At 44.1% G+C, this 21,406-nt stretch overlaps 1 protein-coding gene across 2 annotated transcripts in view; it reads left to right on the forward strand.

Moving 5' to 3' along the window:
* KCNG2 (potassium voltage-gated channel modifier subfamily G member 2) overlaps positions 1-21,406 on the forward strand; it is an 83,831-nt gene that overhangs the window by 18,346 nt on the left and 44,079 nt on the right. The window contains exon 2 of one of the 2 annotated variants that reach the window (XM_075921115.1): positions 10,786-10,955. The exons of the other annotated variant lie outside the window; for it this stretch is intronic. The gene's annotated coding sequence lies outside the window, so the exon portion shown is untranslated. The remainder of the gene's footprint in view (positions 1-10,785; positions 10,956-21,406) is intronic. 2 annotated transcript variants of the gene reach the window in all.

The following is a 21,406-nucleotide window of genomic DNA, read 5'->3' on the forward strand; positions in this document are numbered from 1 at the left end:
TAGCTTTCCCTGAACCAAATGAAGGATTTTAAGGCTGCACAAGCCATGAATGGGTTGAACATACTGGTAAGTTTTTCTCAGATCCCAGCATCCGGGTTGTAACTCTTCTTACAAGTCAGAGAGGGCTGATTATTTATATTTAGTTTTCTGTCCCTAAGAGAGTTTTCTGGGTTTCCTGCAATGTTCTTTTCTCTCATCTTTATTGTCAGACTCGTTTGGTTAGTTTTCTCTTTGAACTGTGTATTGTCTTTGTTGTTTGAAGTGATGTAAAGTACTCTAAGGTGTTTCAGGAAGGACTTACCGAGCTTATATGTGACTAAGTGTGTGAAATTCTTTGAAAATGTGCATGGCTCATGCTAGTTAATCATGGTTATATCCAAAGAGGAAAAATAAAAAAGAACATAATTTAACATTTTTCTTCTGTGCCTGACTGTCCCCCCCCCCCCCCCCCCCTACTGAGTTTGAGTGAGGAGCCTTGGGGCTCAGAAAAACACAGAATACATAGCCTTTGCTTCACCTCTATATACTGGAAACAGCACCCCGTGCTATTTTACAATCCTAAATTCAAGTGAAAATTATCAAATCATCCCTTAAATGTGTATGCTTTTTAATGTCCGCATCATAAAAATGTTTCACAGAATATTAAGTTTAATACTTCCCCAAATTCCTTACTCTGAAATATGTAAGTTCAAACTCCCTCAATGTTTCTCTAAGGTTTTCAAACTGAAGGCTTTCATGATTCGAATAGGACTTAAATTTGTGCCTAGAGGCTTTGGATTAGTTTCTGCAGAGGAAACAAATTCTGTTTGGATTGTTGGGGTAAATTCTATTCAGTTTACACTGGAGTAAAACAGTGCAACTATTCAGGACTTACACCAGTGCAGAACAGAGGAGAACTTGACTATAGATGTGTGTATGTGTTTTTCCTGTTGCATTTATACTATATTTTAGAGTAAAGCTCTCAGTTACCAGGGTGTCCTCATGTTATATTCCGCTTATACCAAAATAGAAAAAATCACGCTTAAAAATACCCTAATTTTAAAAGCAAAAAATTTAGAGACAGATCATATTGAGGGCCTGATCCTTCAAACTGTTACTATCATGACTAGTGTTTGCTTGCGAAAATGCTGCTATAGAAGCAAATGGGCATATTTACAGGACTGTGAAGTTCTAATGTGCATAATGGTTTTCAGGACATGGCTCTCAGAGCGTTTAAAAACCATATGTGTTTACCCAATCTTGCATGCAGTAACTACTAGTTCAGAGTTCTTATGCTTTAGCATATAAATAAGTATTTTTAATATTTCTGTAGGCTTTGATAGTTCTATTGCAAATAGAAGTTATTTAAATTCCCAAATGCATATGTGCAAACAGTACTGCTTTAAAATTTGCTTTTCCTTGTCTGGATTGAATATGGCATCTAGATGTTTTTTATTTTAAATAAAAATAAATGTTTTAAATGTTCATTTTTAAGGCTGGCTGGACCAATTCTGTTTATTAAATAAGAGCTGCTCCAATCAACTTGCATAGGAAAGGAATCAAAATTCATCTGAGCCCCAAATTTCTCCCTACGATATGTTTTTATGGAAGTTGTGGATTTAGTGAGCTGTTTGGAAAGAAGATGTTGTACAGGTAGTCCAGTGCATACTATATTCAGCTGTAGGGTTGCCAGGTGTCCGGTATTCACCTGGACAGACTGGTATTTTCGCCTCCTGTTTGGTTTAAAAAAAAAAAAATTCAGAGAATACCGGATACCTAAAATGTCTAGTATTTTCTGATTTCTCCCCCCTCCCCCCCCCCCCCCCCCCCCAGCCAGGAGGTAAAAATGCCAGGCACCTGGCAACCCTACAAACATTCAACACCCGGCCTTCCCAAGCTCCCTCCACCCTCCGCCTTTGGCTCCCAACATCCCCAGCCCCCCCATGCTTACCTAGTTCCGTAAGGCTGCCGGCACAAAATGGCTGCTGCATCCCTGTTCCTGCACTCACTCTTAATGGGGACATGCTGTTTTAATGCTGTTAAAAATTTTTTTTGCTTAAGTCTTGGAGTTTTTTTTTTTTTTTTTTTGCTCAACAACTTTGCCCCCCCCCCCCTTCCCTCCCCCTTCAACAGAATTTTTCCCTGGTGTTTTTTTTTTGGGGGGGGGGGGGGGGGGGAGGGCGGGCATGTGTGTGTTTTTAGTATTTTTGTTTCACCCATCTGGCAACCCAGCTGGGACCAAATCTAGTTTCAGGCTATGTGTAGGCCTGAAAAACAGTAGCCAGATGCAGATCTGCATGGTCACTGTTGCATCTGAATGCTTGCTCCTTTGAAACTTCCAGAGCCAGTATTTCCCGTAACCCTCCACATTCTGAATTAGGTTGGCGTTTCTCTAGGCAAGCTCTAGAGGTCAATAAGTGTTGTCTACACATTTTACCCTGTTCCCCCTTATCGGTCCATGGCGAGGGTTGCCAGATGGTTTCAACAAAAATACCGGACATACTTGACATTACGTCCCAATCTACATTACATCTTATTTAGAAAATACCGTACATTTATATTTTCTCAATTTGTTTCCTAAACAGAAAGCTCAAATACTGGACTGTCCGGTTCAAAACTGTACACCTGACAACCTATCCATGGCATCCTTTTGCTTTGGCTGAGTATCCTGACCAAAGTAATTATGCATGGTGCAGTATTACTGGCATAAACAGTCTGTGTGCAAAGGTGTTCAAGGACATTGTGTAGGTACTCCTAGGTTGGCCTGTAACCTAGTGTAAATTTACACTACATTGTCACATTTGGGAGGGAAAGACCAATTTATGTCTGTACTTTTCAATAGTTTTATGCTACTGAACACATCCCATTACTCTCTTTAACAATAGTCAATCCTATCTGTGCCTTCAGAGATTGCCCCTGGGGCACGCTGGAACTCTTTCAAACACTTGAGCAAGAAATCCAGTCTGTCCCAAACCCCTATGGCTGTGGGCTGGTTAAATTCCGTTCACTTGTTCTTTTTCTTGGGGTTTAATATTGATAGTTAGAATTGCAGATACCACTTAGTCTAGAAAGAGATAAAACCAAGGAATAAAGTAAAACAAGCTTTATTGCAGTTCATGCAATGGCTGGCCGTGCAGGTTAATACTTGTTTAATTCATATATCACATCTCGTCCAAAGAATTAAATAAGCTAATGTATCAGTAGCTCGGCTACTATGAAGCCAATCTTTGTTTTTAGATGGGGGTGGGGAACCTTTTTTTCTCTCGGGGGCCACAGATTCACAGAAAAATCAATCAGGAGTCTCACACAAGTGGGGAGGGGGAGAACCCCTCACTACTCACCTGCTCCCAAATCGAACAAAAAAACCCCAACCAACTGAACTAAACAACCTCTTTCCAGCCTCCAACTGAGAAGCAAACAAACAAATGAAACCTCACAAAAAATACCAAAAAACTTCACTTTGGCTCAGGTTGCTGGAGCTCCTTGCGGTGGAAGAGCACTGAGACTGGGAGTTCCTACAGCAGTGGAAATGGAGCAAAAGCACCAGCTCTTTCTGCTGTGGGGGGAAGCCCCAAGCCTCCCCATGGGCTGGATGAAGGAAGTCTGGATAGGACTCATGTGCTGTAGGTTTCCCACACCAGTTTGATGATTCAGCACAGCTTACTATCATCTTGTTTAGAAGTCTCTGAGTGCACTTGGCATTATATTTTTTAGCCCTTTCTGTTAAGTGCATCACCAAAACTATAATCAGCCAAGCAACCTACATGACAGGGTTTGGATGGCCCTTTCAATAACCTAGTTATTGCCTGAATACCTTCCTTAACTCAGCCAACATCAATATAAGATAAACCTATTTATGGAGGCATAGTACAGATCCCTGGAGTACACTCAAAAAGGTTTTGAGATTCTTGGCAGTGAGCAACATTTAGTTATTTTTCAGTTTCCTGAATGTGAGAATCTACTAACGTGTCAGCTCATACCACTCTTTGCATTCACAGAAATGGACCGTTATTAAAAATTCTTAATTGTAGCTTGTAATGAAACTAGTCTGCAATTTTACAGTTATTCTATGCATCATTGGAGGTTTCAGTGCAAAACAATGAAGCAGGAAAAACAGCTGCACTTTCATTAAGTAGGATAAAAATATGAGAGAGAGATTAAATACTCAAGCTTCAGGATGTAAATCAAGCACTAATTGTTTGGGATTAGGAAGAAAATTCCCCTAAAAGCAGGATATGGCATTATTGTCAATTACTAGCTTTCTTGAACCTTCTTCTGAAACAACTTTTATTAACCACTGAGATGTCTCGGGAGTAACTGTGTTAGTCTTTATCTGCAAAAACAATGAGGAGTCCTGTACCACTTTAAAGACTAACAGATTTATTTGGGCATATGTTTTTGTGGGTAAAAACCACTTTATCAGATGCATGGAGTAGAAATCAGAAAGGATGGGAGATGGATATAACGTGTGTGTACTAGCATATCAAAAGAAGGGGTCTGCTTAACAAATGCAGGACAAGTGTTAACAAGGCCAACTCAGTCAGGGTGAATGAATGTGGCTCACTCCGAGCAGTTGATGAGGAGGTGTGAATACCAAGAGAAGGGAAATTGTCTTTATAGTGAGAGAACCATTCTAAGTCTTTATCCAGTCCTATTTTGATCATGTTACATATGCAAATAAATTGCAGCTCTGCTATTTCAATTTGTAGTCTGTTTTTGAAATTTTTTTGTAAAAGGATGGCTGTTACTGAGTGTCCAAAGAGTATTCTTAAAGTATTCTTCCAGTGGTTTATGTATGTTACTTTTCCTGGTGTCTGATTTGTGTCCATTTATCCTTTGACACAAAGACTGTCTGGTTTGGTCAATATACACGGCAGAAGGATGTTGCTAGCACTTGATGGCATATATCACGTTAGTAGATGTGCTAATGGATGAGCCCCTAATGGTGCAGCTGATGTGGTTAGGTCCTGTGATGGTATCACTTGTATAAATATGCAGATAGAGTTCACAACAGGATTTGCTGCAGGGATAGCTTCCTGGGTTAATGTTTCTGTGGTGTGGTATGTGGTTACTGGGGAGTATTTACTTCAGGTTGAGGGGCTGTCTGTAGGCGAGGACTGGCCTCTCTCCCAAGTTGTGATTTCATATTATTCCACTCATGAGTATTACTAGGAAGGCCTGGCTTTGAACTATTCATTCCTGGAATTTCAGGTGACTGTCGAAGGTATTCAGCTAGGCATATAAACATGATAGTCCACCTTCATTTGAAATAACAAATGAATATTAAGTCACAGACACACACACAAACATGTAGAGATATAAACATGCCCAACTCTGGTTACCTATGGAGATATGCAGTTGTTAAAAAACAATTCAGATTTGGGGATTATGCATTTCTCACTTATAGAGTAGCCAAGGGTGTGGTTTTTAACTGGAACGCCTGGTCAAAAAGGCAACCTGGTGGCTTTGGTGGGCACTGCCGACTAGGCTGTTAACAGTCCAGTTGGCAGCACAGTGAGAGGGGCTGAGGTAGGGATGTTAAATTTAGATTAGTTGGCTAATCGAATAGTCGATGCAATTTGCATCAACTGTTCAATTAGTCGATAAGGGTGCCTCTGCCTTTGAAGTGTAGCAACAGCCCCAGGGTTGTTACTACACTTTAAAGGTCAAAGCGCTTCAGGGAGCACGGAGCCGGCCCTTGCTGACCCTAGGCCGCATGCAGCATTTCAAGGCGGCAGACCCCGGGCTCCACGTGGTGGCTGCTTCCTGAGAGTCACAGTACACTCCACTGGGATCCTGCACCCTAACTCCCTGGCCAGTGTTCCCTCTAAGCTTCACAGCAGTTCAGCCCCGCCGCTGCTTAATGATCCCTGCCCAGCCAGGTGCTCATGTCTCCATTTACCAAGCTGCCTGGCTGGGGGACTTCTTCCTCAGTGACAGCAGCAGCCTGATGAAAGGAATAGGGAGGGGAAGAGCAAACAGGGGACTGGTGCTCAGAAGAGGCAGGGCCTCAGGGAAGGGGTGTGAGAGGGTGTTTAGAAAATTGGCAACCCTATATATTCACCCTTCTCATAGAACAATCTAAGGGGCTGACATTTGCCCTGGAACAGAGGCAAGAACTAGGCCTGAACACCTATAGAATGTTCTGCATAGTTCCTGAAATAGGGATCATGCTGGTCCTGTGCATAGGGATGAATTCCACCCTAGGAAAACAGATAGAACATGCACCCACCATTAGTTTTAATGCAACATTTTCATAGACTTGAATGCTATTAATTTAAATATTTATATTATCACCCATCTCCGCGTGGTTGAGCAATGCATTTTTTGGAATTTATCATACTGACTTCCCAGTTTAAATGTCTGTACCAAATAAGTCAGAGTCCTAGGTGCTCAGATAATAGGGTGATAACTCTAAAATAAACACTATTTCACAGTCAGTGTCCAGCCTTTAAATGCTCCTTGACCAGCCTTCCTATATGCAGGATGTTACTGAGATACTAAAAGGGGCATGTCCTAGGGATGCAGATGAGAGCAAACCAGATGTATGTCAGTGCAGATGAGTGTTAACTGAGGGTATTGAGTGCCCCTTTATTGGAAGTGTATCTCTAAGCTATGCCAGTGTAGGGCCTGATTCTCTGTTGCCTTACATATGACAGTAATGTGCATAGTAAGTGTGAAACCAATCCAAAGACTCTAGTTTCAATCCATTCCCACAGCAGTTGATTTGACAAGCCCTTGCAATGGTGATATCAAAGGATACTGACAAATATGACAAGATCAGCAAAAGACACTTTACAACCATAAGGATATCCGTAAGAGGTGCCTGGCCATTTGTTCCAAAGTTCTCCAGGTTGATTGGGGTGGAGGACAGCCAGAGATGCACCCACCACATTTTTTCAATAAATGGTGCTCAAAAAAGTCTTGGAAGTAGTGTCTGGATGTGTGTCAGCATCTCTTCTGATGTAGTGAGAGAGGAAAAAATAACAAATACATATGGACATAGCAATGTTATAATGTTAATTTCACTTTATGAATCTGGAACCATTTACCTAATGAGTGGTGAAGTACACGCCAGCAACAAGTGGCTTTGTGCAGTTATATATAATGAATAAGATTTTTAAAAAATGTGTTCTGCTGTTTATCAACCTGTATTACATTTCTGTTCTACCAGCAGGCTGTCTGCCTGGTTAAATCTTATGTGGTGGTGTTAGTACAGTTGTATGAATTGCTTTTGTAACTGTAGAAATAATATGTGCTTTGCTGCTGTTTTTTATTTCCCATCTGTGCTTTTGGTCATATGTACCATGAATGCTTCTTCCAAGTAAACAATCTAGTAGCCGTAGAGATTGCTAAAACTGTGCTTTTTTTACATATTAGTGCTAAGACTTTCCTTTGTAAGGATATGTGTTTATGTGGGTATGTCTCTTAATAGCACCTAAAAACCTTAAGTGTTTAGTTTAGCTGGCTACAGCTGGTGCTGATCCTGTGATGACAGTAGAGATTTAAAGAATTTTGCAAAGGGGAAAAATTATGTTATGCCTTATTTTAATTGTTCCTAAATTTTTGTTTGGTTTTTCACTTATCTAAGGGCTATAAAAAAGGATTTTTATTTGGATTAGTTAAAACATGTATTTAGTTCAAACCTTTGCCAAAGACCTAGGAGTAAAGGGTTTGTGAAAGATATGCTATCCTACCCCTTAAGGGCAGAGAAGTTCCCACTCCTGTTTCTTGGCCAGCTGAGGAGTCCTCCAGCAAGAAGAGGGAAGATTAAACTTGACATTCCTGTTATTTTTAGGTAGAAATCCAAGAAAAAAAAATGTTGCAAAGACCCTCAATTTTTAAATGCTACAAAGAAGCAATGAGGGCACAACCCCATTTTTTTCCTCTACGTGCAAGGCACTTTTAACTGACTGGCTATTTTCACTGGGAAAGTACCAGAGGGGTAGCCATGTTAGTCTGAATCTGCAAGAATAACGAGATGTCCTGTGGCACCTTATAGACTAACAGATTTATTGGAGCATAAGCTTTCATGGGCAAAGACCCACTTGGTCAGATGCATGCCCTTTCACTGGGAAAGAGGCTGTTGTGGGGCTATGTTGGTTCTTTCTCTTTTTCTTTTTAAAATTCGGAGAGATTGGTGTTCTAAAATGGATGGGATTAGGCCTGGATACGCTAAAGATTTTTCCACATGCTTGATTTTATACAAGGTTTTAAATAGGGATGTAAAAGGTTAACTGGTAAGCCTCACCCTTAACAGGTGAGGCTTATTGGTTCTGGTTAAGCAGTAGGGGCTGGAGCAGCTGTCGGCCCGCCCGGGGCAGAGGGCTGCTCCAGCCTCACGGGGCCTGCCAGAGCAGCCCCTGTCTGTGGCAGGCTGGCTGCTTCTCCCCGTCTACCAGGTTAGGAATGTTAAATTGTGTTTAATCAGCTAATTGAGTAGTCGATGGAATTTCCATTGACTACTACTTGACTAATTGATAAGGAAGGCAACTGCAGAGCTGCAACGGGGTTCGCTCCCGGCCCCAGGAGCTAACCCTGCTGCGGCTCTGCATTTTAAATGCATTAAGAGCCTGGTGGCCCCCTGCTACGCCTCTGCCTCTCTTCTCCCCCCCTTTACCCCGCCCCCCCACCCCCGCGGCGATGGTGCTGGGGGAACCGGCTTTTAAGGCTTACTGGTTCTGGTTAAGCAGTAGGGGCTGGAGCAGCTGGCCCCCACAGCGGGGGGAGTGGAAAACCATATTTCCCTATGCCTAATATGGGACACCAAGGGGTGGGGTGGCTGCTGGCTCTCGGGGCTTTAGCCCTAAGGAGAGGGGCTACTGACACTCGGGGCTTCAGCCCCACAGTGGGGGAGAGAGGGGCTGCTGGCACTTGGGGCTTCAACCCCCCCAGCACTGGCTCCTGCTCCTCCCCCCTCTCTCTGATAGAGGCAGCATGGGGGGGGGGGGGAGGATGTGACTAGTCGAGTCATGACTCAACTACCCGATAAGCATATGCTTATTGGATAGTCGACTAGTCGCTTATACCCTCCTACCCCAGGTTACACTCTGCACTGCTGAGCCCGCAGCACATGTAACCGCTATGATTTTTAGCAGTTACACGGTTATTGCATTTTTACATCCCTAGCTTTAAAAGATGCAGGTCTAAATTATCGCTTTGATGGGGATACTGATGTACATCAGTCCTTCTAGGTTTGGAGCTTAAGTTTGTAAAACAGTGCAATATGACAACTGCTATTGCAGATGGACACAATTCCTGAAAGTCACTAACCATGTTCTAGATTAGTGGTTCCCAGCCTGTGGACCATGGACCCTTGGGGGTCCACAGCAGTATTGTAAGGCGTCTGCACAGAGCCTCTCACAGCTAGTACATCCTTCAATCTGCGCTGCTTCCCCAGTGGCCTGAGGGATGCGGCTGAGGAAGCAGTGTGGGCTGAGGGACGTGCAGGCTGCAGGCACAGCTATATTGTTTTTGGGGGGAGTGTCTGTAAAATGTTAATAGAGTAAAAAGGGGTCCACATACTGGAAAAGGTTGGGAGCCACTGTTGTAGGTTAGAACCTAATTTTGAATGAGAGAGGTAAAGAATAATCTTCAAACATAGGGTCAGAAATTAAGAGAAAAACACCAAGTTCCTGGAGTATTTTGCTTAGTGTTGCCACAAAGATTCACGGTAAAGTAGAGTTAAGGAAAGATTTAAAAACTGAAATGTCTGGCTGAAAAAATGCTTATGTTTGGGGTATAAACACCTGGAAATCTTTTTGCACCCTGTGAAATGATACAGATTAGACTGCACGTAAACGCTTGCAAAGGACAGGTAATTGTTGCAGGAAAAAATTAGGTAATGGGCAGAGGAAAAGAACGTAGGTACAAAAATGCTGCCAGAGAGCAGATGAGTGAATAACATATGGTAGTTTTACTCTGAAAAGTGACTGTGTAAAAATGGCACCGTCTGGCTTCACAAGTCTGCTTGCTGTACGCATGCTGAGCCATATGTGCTTATTTAATGACAAAAGTAAATTTTTGCTATGGTCTTTCCTGGGGACACAACACAGCCGAGTGGGGAGAGTGTGTTGGGTTCTGTTCTGCTTCTGCTTTATTGCAGGGCCATCTGTGCAGTCCAAGCTGACTTCAGATTATGCTCCCACTGAAGAATTACACAGGTGTTGCTGAAAACAACTTATTGGGAGGACAGTGGGGCAGCATTTGGCTTGCTGAGTTTTCCTGATGATTCATGAGCCAGGACCCAATTTTGATTCCATGTGGAGACTGAAGTTAGAAAAAACCCCACTTGCCTGCTTGATTGCCATCTCCAAAAGATCTGCAAAGCTAGTAGATCACACCAAGAAGGGAGGCACAGTAGGGCTGTGTCTACACTGGCCCCTTGAATTTCCGGAAAAGCACTGACGATCTACTGTAAGAAATCAGCTGCTTTTCCGGAAAAACTATTCTGCTCCCGCTTGGGCATAAGTCCTTATTCCGGAACACTGTTCCGGAAAAGGGCCAGTGTAGACAGCCCAGTAGTCTTTTCCGGAAAAAAGCCCCGATCGCGAAAATGGCGATCGGGGCTCTTTTCCGGAAAAGCACATCTACATTGGCCAGACGCTTTTCCGGAAAAAGGGCTTTTCCAGAAAAGCAGCCTGCCAGTGTAGACGCTCCTTTTCTGGAAAAACTGAAAACGGAATAGTATTCCATTTTAAGCATTTCCGGAAATTCATGCCAGTGTAGACATAGCCAACGGGATTAGGACTCAGTGGGAAACAAGGTGGATATACATTTATGTCATGTTCTGTTTCATTTATACAGTTGAAGTTGCTGACTCTGATGCTTCTTGAAGTTCTTTAGTCATTTTTTTCTCTGTGACCCAACTTGAAGGGGTCACAGAGTGAAGCTGAGAGTCAACCAACTCCTGGCAGTACCACCACGGGGCACAACTGTGCTGATTTGACTGAAAGGGAGACAGCCCAGAGTGAAGGGTAAGTTGTTTAGTGTAATTGGCTGAGATCTACTGACTGTCGTTCCACAGATCTTAACTCAGGGGGTGGGCAGTAATTTTAGATGGGGGGGGGGGGAAACTTTACTAATTTTAGAAGTGTTCCCAGCCAGGACAATTCTGAGCTTCCCCTCCCACAGACCCTGATTGGCCTGGGGGTGGGAGAGCACTGAAGTCTTTGCCCCCCCCCGGCCTCCTCCCACCTAGAGAGAATTGCCAGCTGTTCTGAACAGAGAGCAGTTCCCTCTAGGCACCCACCCTCTTGCAGGGCAGGAGACTTCACAAACTACCCTCAACCCCTGGCCAATCAGGGGCTGGAGGCGGAAGGAGCACACAAAGTCTCTTGCTCCCTGCCTCCACCCTGCAAGGGGTGTCCAGCGTTTACAGGGCGGAGGCAGGGAGTAAGAGACTCTGTGCGCCCCTCCTGCCCCCAGGCTCTGATCGGCCTGGGAGCAGGGAATTGGGAGCGCATCCGTGGGTCATGGTCCCATTGCCCACCCATGTCTTAGCTGCATGTTTGGTTTTGTGTTTGATCCTTTGCAGGAACTTGGGAGAGACCTATTAAATTTCAGTGCACAGGAGTGTTGTAAGCAAGACATGAGAAGTAATTCTTCCACTCTACTCAGCTGATTAACTAAACTGGAGTATTGTTCCACATCTAGGCAACACATTTCAGGAAAGATGTGGAGAAATTGGAGAAGGTACAGAGTAGAGTAACAAAAATGATTAAATGTCTAGGAAACATGACCTATAAGGGAAGAGTGAGAGAACTGGGTTAGTTTAGTTTGGAAAAAAGAAGATGGAGCAGGCCTATAACAGCTTTCAATGACCTAAAAGGATGTTATGAGAAGGGAGAAAAATTATTTTACTTAAACTTCTGAGGATTGGACAAGAAGCAATGGGCTTAAATTGCAGCACAGGAGGTTAGGTTGGGCATTAGGAAAAACGTTCTAACTGTCAGGGTGGTTAAGCACTGAAACAAATTGCCTAGGGGGCATCATTGGAAATATTTAAGAGCAGCTTAGATAAACACTTGTCAGGGATGATCTAGATCGGGGTGGGCAATAATTTTTGACCGGCGGCTACTTTCGAAATTTTTGAAGTGGCCCTTGGCTTCCCCAGAAAGGGCAGGACCTCAAGCAGAAGAGCCAGGGCCAGGATACTTCTGTGCTTCCCCACTCACAGACCCTAATTGGTCTGTGGGTGGGGGAGCATGTGAAGTCTTTGCCCTGCCCCTTACAGCCCCCTGGGCTTTGCATGTTCCCTCTCCCCCTCAGGTCAATCAGGAACTAGGGTTGGGGAGAGTGCGCAAGGTCTTGTCCTGCCACCAGGGGCACAGGCACCTGGAGGGAACTGCCAGCTGTTCAGGGTCTGTGGACAGGGAAGCACAGAAGTATCCTGGCCCTGCTCCTTCTGCTTGAGGCCTGGGACCACTTCAAAAATTTCTGAAGTGGCCCCCGCTGAAAAATGATTGCCCACCCCGATCTAGTACAAATCTAAACAGATGCCCACTGCAGGTTAGATACTTTTGGCTATAACGAAAGATTATTATAATAGAAGAATAGATTTATCAAAGGAACCTACTTTAGATAGTCTGGCAAGAAAGAGCAACCTATAGAGATCACATGTGGTGAGAAATCTGATTTAGGAGTAATAAACTAAGAAATGTCCTATTTGAAGAATGCAGACATATACTTCTTCAATAAAGTATGAAGGGAAGAAACCATTTCCACTAAGGTTGTGTGGTTTGTGCATAAGGCTATGATTTTGGCACTTTTGAGTATTTTTATTAAGCCACAGCCAAGACATGGGCAATAAACAGTAAATCATGCAGAAGCCGAAGCCCTTCCAGCCCAAGCTAAAGCCAAAGACCTTGCAGACGTGTTAAAATCATGGAATTCGTGACCAAGTCTTTGCCTTACAATATGTTCAAAATATACATCTAGGTGTTGAGTGACAGGGTAAGATTAGTCAAGACTAAGCAGAGCTGTCTATATTTATCACAGTCTAATTAGAGTTACAATTACTACCGCTATGAGACCAAATAAGGAAGTTGAATTTCAGCATAGGAAATTTCAGAAGAATTTTGAAAAAGCCAAGAGAAACCAAATGAGGTAAATAGTGGAAGGTAAGCACACAAAAGGGAGATGAAAAGTGCTGAGTGAGAGCTTATAATCTTTAAAAGATTTGCAGTACAGTATGTTCCATCTAGCAAAAGAAAAAAAACAAGTAATAGCAAGAGAGATATGGAAGTTAGCTAGCTGAGGGGGACAGATGTGGACACGGTTTAAAGCACCTGTTAAAGACACTGGACTGGAAGAATTAATTGGTGAGGTTTGGCAAATGTAAACAAAGGAAGAAAATTAATTGGGAAAAGTTACAAGAAAACAAGGAACATGTATTATTAGAACAAGCTTATTTAGAATTATGGAAATTAAATGGAAAATACCTCTTGTCCATCTCCTTGCCATGTAATACTGGAACATTATAATTGTGACAATACTCTGTCCAGTTCAGTTTTAAATGAACCAAGTGATACAATTAATCAGGCACCATCAAATAGTATCTTACAATATGGAATAATGAACAGTGTCCTCTGGATTCCCAAAAGCTAGATTTTTAAAAGACCCCCCCCCCCCCCCCCCGTTTTGTGCATGCATCCACTTAAACATGTAAAACAGCAGTATTTGAGCATACAATTGGGTAACTGCATGACTAATTAATTACGCACTTTGCATGTGTGCACACTTTTTGTGCAAACAAATGAGAAGGCCGTGGAAATTTGACTCCAGACATCTCTTCTTTTCAATCCACTGCTCTGTAGTAAAGAAAACACTAGTCATTATTTTAGTGATGTGAAGGACTAGTTGACTATCTAATAAGCAAATGCTTATCAAATAGTTGACAGGCTTGTCAACTAGTCACTACTCCCCTCCTCCCCTCCCCCCATCAGAAAGAGGCAGCAAGGGCAGGGAAGAGGAAGAGGTACTTCAAAGCAGCAGCACCACCACATGGAGCCCGGGATCAGCTGGGGACTCCCCTGCTGACCCCAGGCTTTGTGCGGCACTGCCACTTTGAAACACAGCATGCAACCTGGGGACCCAGCTGACCCCGCGGGGGCTGCATGTGGCGTTTCAAAGCAGCAGCGCCGCATGGAGCCCAGGGTCAGCGGGGTATGGGCTTGATTTACTTTGACTTCAGTTTTTGTAATTTTTGCTTCAGGAAACTTTGGTCCTCTACAAAGCCATCATGGATGGGTGGTACAAGTAAGAGGCACTTGAGAGGGCAAAGAATCACCTGGATCTCAAAGACATAGCACTCACAAGTACCCTAGTTGTTGGGGAGTGATGGAGAAGACTAATGGAGTGCCTAAAGAATGCACATTAAAACCGATTCCACTCACTTCATTAGGTGGAACGTGCAGCCGGATGATGAATTTTTCATTATAAAACCGGAGATGTGAAAGTGGGGCAGACAATATAAAGGACAATATAAACTGAGGAGCAGAGTTGTGGTTTAATCAGTTTGATGCACAAAAATGCAAGGAACAGAAAATGTGGGGGACAAAACACAAGCAAGAAAACCCGCTAGGAATACACATTTTTCTAAAGGCTGTAAAAAGGAAATACTGAGTTGCTGTGATAACGGTGTTGCTGTGCCTGGACTGTTTTGAAGTTTTTATCAATCTTTGTTGTAGCAATCTTCTGAGATGTCTTTAAATGGAATGGGCCAAATTCTCTGATGCCACAGTGCCAGTGTAAATTGGTTCCTGAAGCTGATGTAACTACCCTGGGGAAAATTAGCACTGCTCAAGCAAGATCCTCTGGTTGCATAGCACTGGAGTAGGGACTGTGACGTCACTCCCCTCCCTGTAGCCAGCCTTGCCCTTTTTAAGGAGGATGACCTTCAAACTCAGCCAGTCAATTGCTCAATTTAATTGGTTTCATCACAGAGTACAGAGGTACTTTCAGAAACATGTTGGCCTTCCCGATTAGCCGTGCTCTCATCCCCAAAACCACTGACTGCCATAGAACCTCTCTGGAACTCTTGCTCCTGAGAGGTAATGCCTTCACCTTCCATCCCCCACAACCATTGTTGCCATCTGGGAATGAGAGGGAAGTGAGGAAGGGATGAATTTCCTGCAGCCAGTTAATGAATTTGGAGTGTGTGCTGGTGAGGCGGGAGGAGTTCAGAGATGAAAGCCATCTTTTCCCCTATGAAAAGTGATTTCCTTTAATAATTGCTGCCCATTTCAAGGGTGCAGCTGGAAGCAGAAAGTGAAGATAGGGAAATGGAAAACTAGAAAATACTGCATGTCACAGCAGGTCAGAGGAATACAAGGCAACCAAAGGGAGGGTGAAAAGGAAAAGGATTTACAGAATCCAGGAGAGAAGTGTCCTTAGCAAAAAGCTGCAGTAGCTTTATTACTGTCTGATTTCCTGGCAAGCTGGCAGGTCATCTTTTCAGGGACCAAAGTTACTGCCTTGAGCAGGAGGGGAAAGAAACTTGAAAAATGTAATGTCAGGATCAGGAAATGGTTGGTGATGGTGAGGAGGTGGATACTGGTACCTGTGGGAAGTGGTGTTTGGAGGGAAGGGTTTTATGAAGAGCAAATATATTGCACTAACAGAGAATGACTTGAATAGAGTATGGCAACTACTCAGGATGCACACTAGAATGTCAGACCATCAGATGTGAAATAGACACCGCAGACGGTTCCTCTGCTTTAAAGATTTAAATATAAATGAGGATGGTGGCAGGTAGGAAGAGGGCACAGAGGGAGAAGGTGCTTTCTTTATGCTCTGGCAAAAGAGACAGATTCAGTTGTGAATAGACAGCAGTAGACACTGAGCTGATAAAAAGAATGACCTGGAAACATGCAGTGCACAGAAGGATAAGAGCAGCATTTGGGCAGTGCGGTGATCTGTATTCCAGGATACAGTTGCACATAATTGAGAAAATACCACTTGCAGTAAGAGGTTACAATTCAAATATTGGGTGTTAGCAGTTGCATGATTCTAGGAGAATTCAGAGGAACATTCATCAGTAAATTACTTTCTGTCTTACCTCCCAGAGCAACTTTGCAGGCACAGTGAGTGGTATGGCCTAGCTATTCATTCCTGCCCATGGTTTATTCCTTCTTTAAACGCGGCCTGATCATATCCCTGAAAACCTCTTGGCTGCACTGACCTTCATTTTGTGTGTGTGTGTGTGTGTGTGTGTGTGTGTGTGTGGTGGTTTTTTTTTTTTTTTTTTTTTTTTTTTTTTTTAACATCCTAGGATAGCACAGGAATTCCCCGGAGTCTCTCTCAAATCTTCTCCTTAGGGTCATGCTGCTCTGTACAAGGCCATGGAGCAGGATCGAAGCCACATAGTCCCTTTTCCCGCCTCACCCTTAGCCTGCCTCAAATTGCCCTAGTGTGACAGTGATCAGAGAGACTGTCTAGCCCCCTCAAGAACTGCTTTTCATTTGGTACAGCAAGGGTAGGGAATCCATGGGCCAGATGAAATGAAGCAGTGGTTTGGATCTGGCTTGCAGCAGTTCTCTGTGCCGTGGGCCAGAAGCCCTGAGCCTTGGCACCCTCCAAGAGGCTGAAGCAACGAGTGCTGGCTCACTGGCCATGTCCCTACGGCCCCACCCTCTAGGCTGAGGGGCAATCGGAGAAGCTCCATGTGCTGCCCCCACCCCCAGGCAGGCTCTGCATCTTAGGGTTGACTGGGAACCCTGGTTAATGGGAGCTGCAAGCGTGGTCAGTGTGCACTGCGCAGACCCACCTGGCCTCACTGCACAGGGGCTGGACCCATAAAGGAGCCAGGGCCGGCAGGGAGCAGCTTGCTATGCTGTTGACTGGGAGCCACCTGAAGTAAGCGCTGCCCAGCCAGAGCCTGCATCCCTATCCACGCCCCTACCCCAGGTTGGAATCCTCTCCTGCACCTTGGGTCCATCCCAGACCTTACGCCATCTCCCGCACCCAAAAACTCCCTCTTGGAGTCTGCAGCCTGAACCTCATCCTGCACCCCAAATCCATGTCCTATCCCTGGTCCTGCCCCAGAGCCCACAACCCAACCTCCTGCCCCAGCCCTGAGCCCCCTCCTGCATTCCAAACCCCTTGTCTCCAGCCTGGAAACTCCTCATGCACCCCAAATTCCTCATCCCAAACCTTCCCCCAGAGCCCACAGCCCCAGCTGGAGTCCGTCCCTCCTCCCACACCCTGAACCTTCATTTCTGCACCCACCTTGGAGTTTAGGGGAAACCCTGAACTTCCCCCTCCCCGAATGACTTTTTTCCTGTGGGTCAATGACTCTTGATAGAAAAAAGTTGCCTCACTCCTGTTGTCTAGCATAACTACAGAGTCCACAGGCCCAATCTGTATCTTGTACATTATCCCCCAATCTATACCGAGTGTTTGAAGAGACCTCAAACCACTGCCTCCCCAGCAGCTCTCTGGGCCTGAGAGTGAGAGTGTATTTTTTCCAGCCAGGGCAGGAGATACAGGTTATTGCAGTAGTTCTTTGGTGGTATTGCACATTAGGGGGGTGAGTCTGTGAGATGCAGTGCACCTTCTGCAAGATATTTGCCACTATTCAGTTAATTATACGCAATCCTCCCAGTGTTTCAGAAGTGCTGTATTTCTTCCTTCCTTATTAGTCTAATCATAATATTGATAGTTGGTGTAAATATAAAACCACTAAGCGATCTGAGCTCATTATCCTATTTTATTGGAAGTATGGCAAATTTACATTCCTTAGCTGACCACTACAGCTTTAGCTAGGTGTTGTTTCAGTCCCACTTTTTCTATGTAACTCTAAACCATCTGCATTTACTCAGCACTCTTATTAATTTCACACTGTTTCCCTTGCAGATCATGCAGCTACTATTTCCAGCTAGGAAAATGTAAGCACTCCTCAGATGCAGAAATGTATATTATGGGTTAGATTAATTATAAAACACCGGCAGGCTTTTTTGCTAAACTGTTTTATCAGATAAACATTTTCACCTGCACCATGTGTTCCCAACATCACAAAGTCTAGAATACTAGCCATATATGGCCTGACTCAGTGGAAGGTAAGGGCACCTTGCAAGAATTACTTGGATATGATGGCAAAGGCTGCTCTAGAAGAACCTTTAAAAAAAAAAAAATTAATGGAGATTGCCTATCTCCTAGAACTAGAAGGGACCTTGTAAGGTCATCAAGTCCAGTTCCCTGCCTTCACAGCAGGACCAAGGACCATCCCTGACAAATATTTGCCCCAAATCCCTAAATGGCCTTCACAAGGCTTGAACTCACAACTCTGGATTTAGCAGGCCAATGCTCAAACCACTGAGCTATCCCTCCCCACAAACCTAAGCTAGATGGTCCTACAGAAGAGTAAGACACTGAGATTGCAAAACACATCAAACAAAATTAGGTTGATTATTGTATAAAATAAATAAATCAAATTACATGCTTTCGTCTCATTAAGTAGATAATGTCTGCTTACTCACGAATCCTCACTCAGTTTTTAGATACCGATGTCTGCATTTATTTTTTTGTATGAGAAAGCAAATGGATTTTAAATTAATATTTTATAAAATATGTTTGATTTTTTGGGGGGGATTTTGGGGGGATTAGCACTTACATTTCTACCATTGCTTATTAAAGTTAATAATCAAAATTGCTTGTTAGTAAGAAAGCAATCAAATAATGAGGTTTGTTAGGATAAATAAAACTGGGTTGTAATAGGGTTTACAAATCTCACACTAGGCAATAAGGAGTAAAGGATTTATTTGGGGTCCAGACAACCCCACCCTACCATACCACCTCTGAAGCAAATGATCCATCTGATGGAAGGATTAAATTACCTGGAAAACAGCTTATTGGGTGCCGACCTGAAAGAGAACAGACCTGTAGCCTACAGCTTCAGCAGAGCAGATGAAAGACTGAAGTCTCCAACATGACTGCCCTAACGGGACCTAGAGGATTCACCCATTCCCCACTGTTGGTGGACCCTGGACATTGGTAATCTCCTCTGTTTTATTTATTTGGACTCCCTGAGCAGTGGAAATCCTTGGGCTAAGCTGTTCCCAGCGAGGGGCAGATAGGAAATGGCCCATGGAGGGTGGACCACTGGTAGCCCAAAGGGCATGTGTGGTGGGCAGACCTCCCCTTTAGGGAGGCTAGCCCCACAGCCCTGCACCTTCCACAAGAGGCCCTGCCCACCATGGCAGGAGCCCTGAGGCCCCAACACACTTCCCCTGCTGCTAGAGAAGCCATGAGACAACCCATCCAAGCAGTCCCAGCCATGGCAAGGCAGCTGGCCCCAGAGCTGGGCTGGCCTTGACCAGAGAATGGGAAATTCAGGCACCTGCTTCTCCTGGGGAACAATACTGATTTTTTTTATATGTGCCATGCAGGTTCTGGGGTGGCTGAGGAGGCGGCATCTGCCGCTCAGCTTCTCGGGTTCCAGGAGATTACTGATGAACCTGGGATGCTGAATGGCAGATATTGTGCCGCAGTAACTGCATAGCATATACCAATAAGAAAGAACAGCACCCTGGCATTCTGCAGCAGCGGCTCCAGCCAGGGAATGCAGTGCACAGGCCAGTGGAGTGAGAGGTCTGGGCTCTCCTTCCAACAGTTGCCCTACTGGTCACTGGTTGCAGCCTTGACCACTGTCGTGTGTTCGGGATATTAGCTACAAAAGGAACCAGTAGACACCAAGGATAAATTATCTCTCAACTTTATTATACCCAGAATAGTAAAGGAAAGCAATGCAGAGTGACATACATCTATTCCAATAAATGGGATAGGTAGCACCGGCAATATAACAATACCTACACCTAGGACAATACACAAGATATTTAACTTGTATCTAAATGTGCATGTACTTGTTTCTATAAATCACACACGGTTCCACTGTTAGCAATTTACAGTTGTCAGACAGAAGGTCGTGGCCTCTTTCTTTCCCCACGCTCAGACGTGTCTATGATGCATTTGCCAGTAGGAACAGGCACAACTTCAGTGAGCAAGGTGGTGGGGTCCCCTTACCCAATCCCTTCCACTGATTGTTTTCTACATCTATATTTATACTCGACTTGGTCGTTCTAATAATATCTACCAATCGATTACATGTTGTTTAAGATACCTATTATGCCCATATTTGGGGTACATCCTGCTGCCCAGAATGTTGCAGAAAATATGTGCTTAGTTAATAGTTTTTTGGCTGTATCTCGAATTTTTGCTTATCGGAAATAGAATGTACCAGTACAAGGTTCCTTCCGATGTTCTTGGTGTGGTCTCACTGTACCATGCTAAATCTGCATGATTGTGCAAAAAACATTCCTGCTTCCCAAAGCTCCCCCCCAGCCTTGCCTACATGCTTATATGCACCAGACTTAAGACAAGCCTGGGTTTTGATTTGTTAGAGATCTGCGCTTTAGGCAAGGCAGACATTATTTTAGTAAAGGCAGGACTGTTCAAGTACCCCTACAACCACTAAGCCATGCCTCCCAATCAGACCCCAAGTGAGGACCATTTCAAAGAGTGACTGAATCTTGGTGTTTCCTTGTCCCTTTCAGTACTAGTATCAGAAGGCTGTTATATACACACACATACTGCCTCTGAGATACTTGTTATGCAGGGGTGGAAAAAAGTCACAGTGGAGGCTAGAATCTAGCTTTTTCTTTTTTTTTTAATGGGGCAGACAAGACTAAATTCATAGCCACCCAAAACATTGCATTAAAATGTGACCAAAAAAAAAATGAATGGGTGGGGGATGATTTTCCTCTTACACTGGAGCTCTGTTGACTTAATTGATTCAGACCAGTATTACCTAAAGGAGAATGAGACTTTGAGCTTCTTTCTTCTCCAGTGATGCCAATAAACAGTTACTCCAGCACCAGAGGCTTGAATCCTTGAGTTAGGGTAGGATGGCTTTGTTCTGCTCTAAAACAGGCATGGAGCTGCTTTAAAGCTGGTTTATCTGACTGAGGAGCATCTTGAAGCATATGGGGATCCTCAGGTTGCGTAGAACCACTGCATTGGCTCTTATGATGTCCTTTCTCCTTTTGTCAGTGCAGGTGGCATGGCTAGGGGAAAGGCAGAGAGGCAGGGTCATTCCTGGTTTTCTTAAGGCTCTTAAATTGGAAAGATGTGTGGCCATCCATAGCAGATATACCACAGAAGGTCACATAAGCGGTCTGGCTGTTGGGTTGGCCTTTTCAGGTAAAAAACTGACCAGTTGTACAAAGGTGAGAGGAGAAGAAGCCCATTATCAGTCTGAGAGTTACAGAGGTGCATAGCAAATAAGTGGAGCATGCACCAATTTTGGATCTTGCCCTACCCAGTATAAAAAAAGCACTATTTCTGTGGCCTTTTGTAGTTCCATTTGGGGACAGAGGAAAGAGGAACAGCTCCCTAGTTCTCTTTTCTTCTATAGGCTTGTAACAAAAAG

This window comes from Pelodiscus sinensis, chromosome 2 (assembly GCF_049634645.1).
Source record: "Pelodiscus sinensis isolate JC-2024 chromosome 2, ASM4963464v1, whole genome shotgun sequence".
Taxonomy (NCBI): domain Eukaryota; kingdom Metazoa; phylum Chordata; order Testudines; family Trionychidae; genus Pelodiscus; species Pelodiscus sinensis.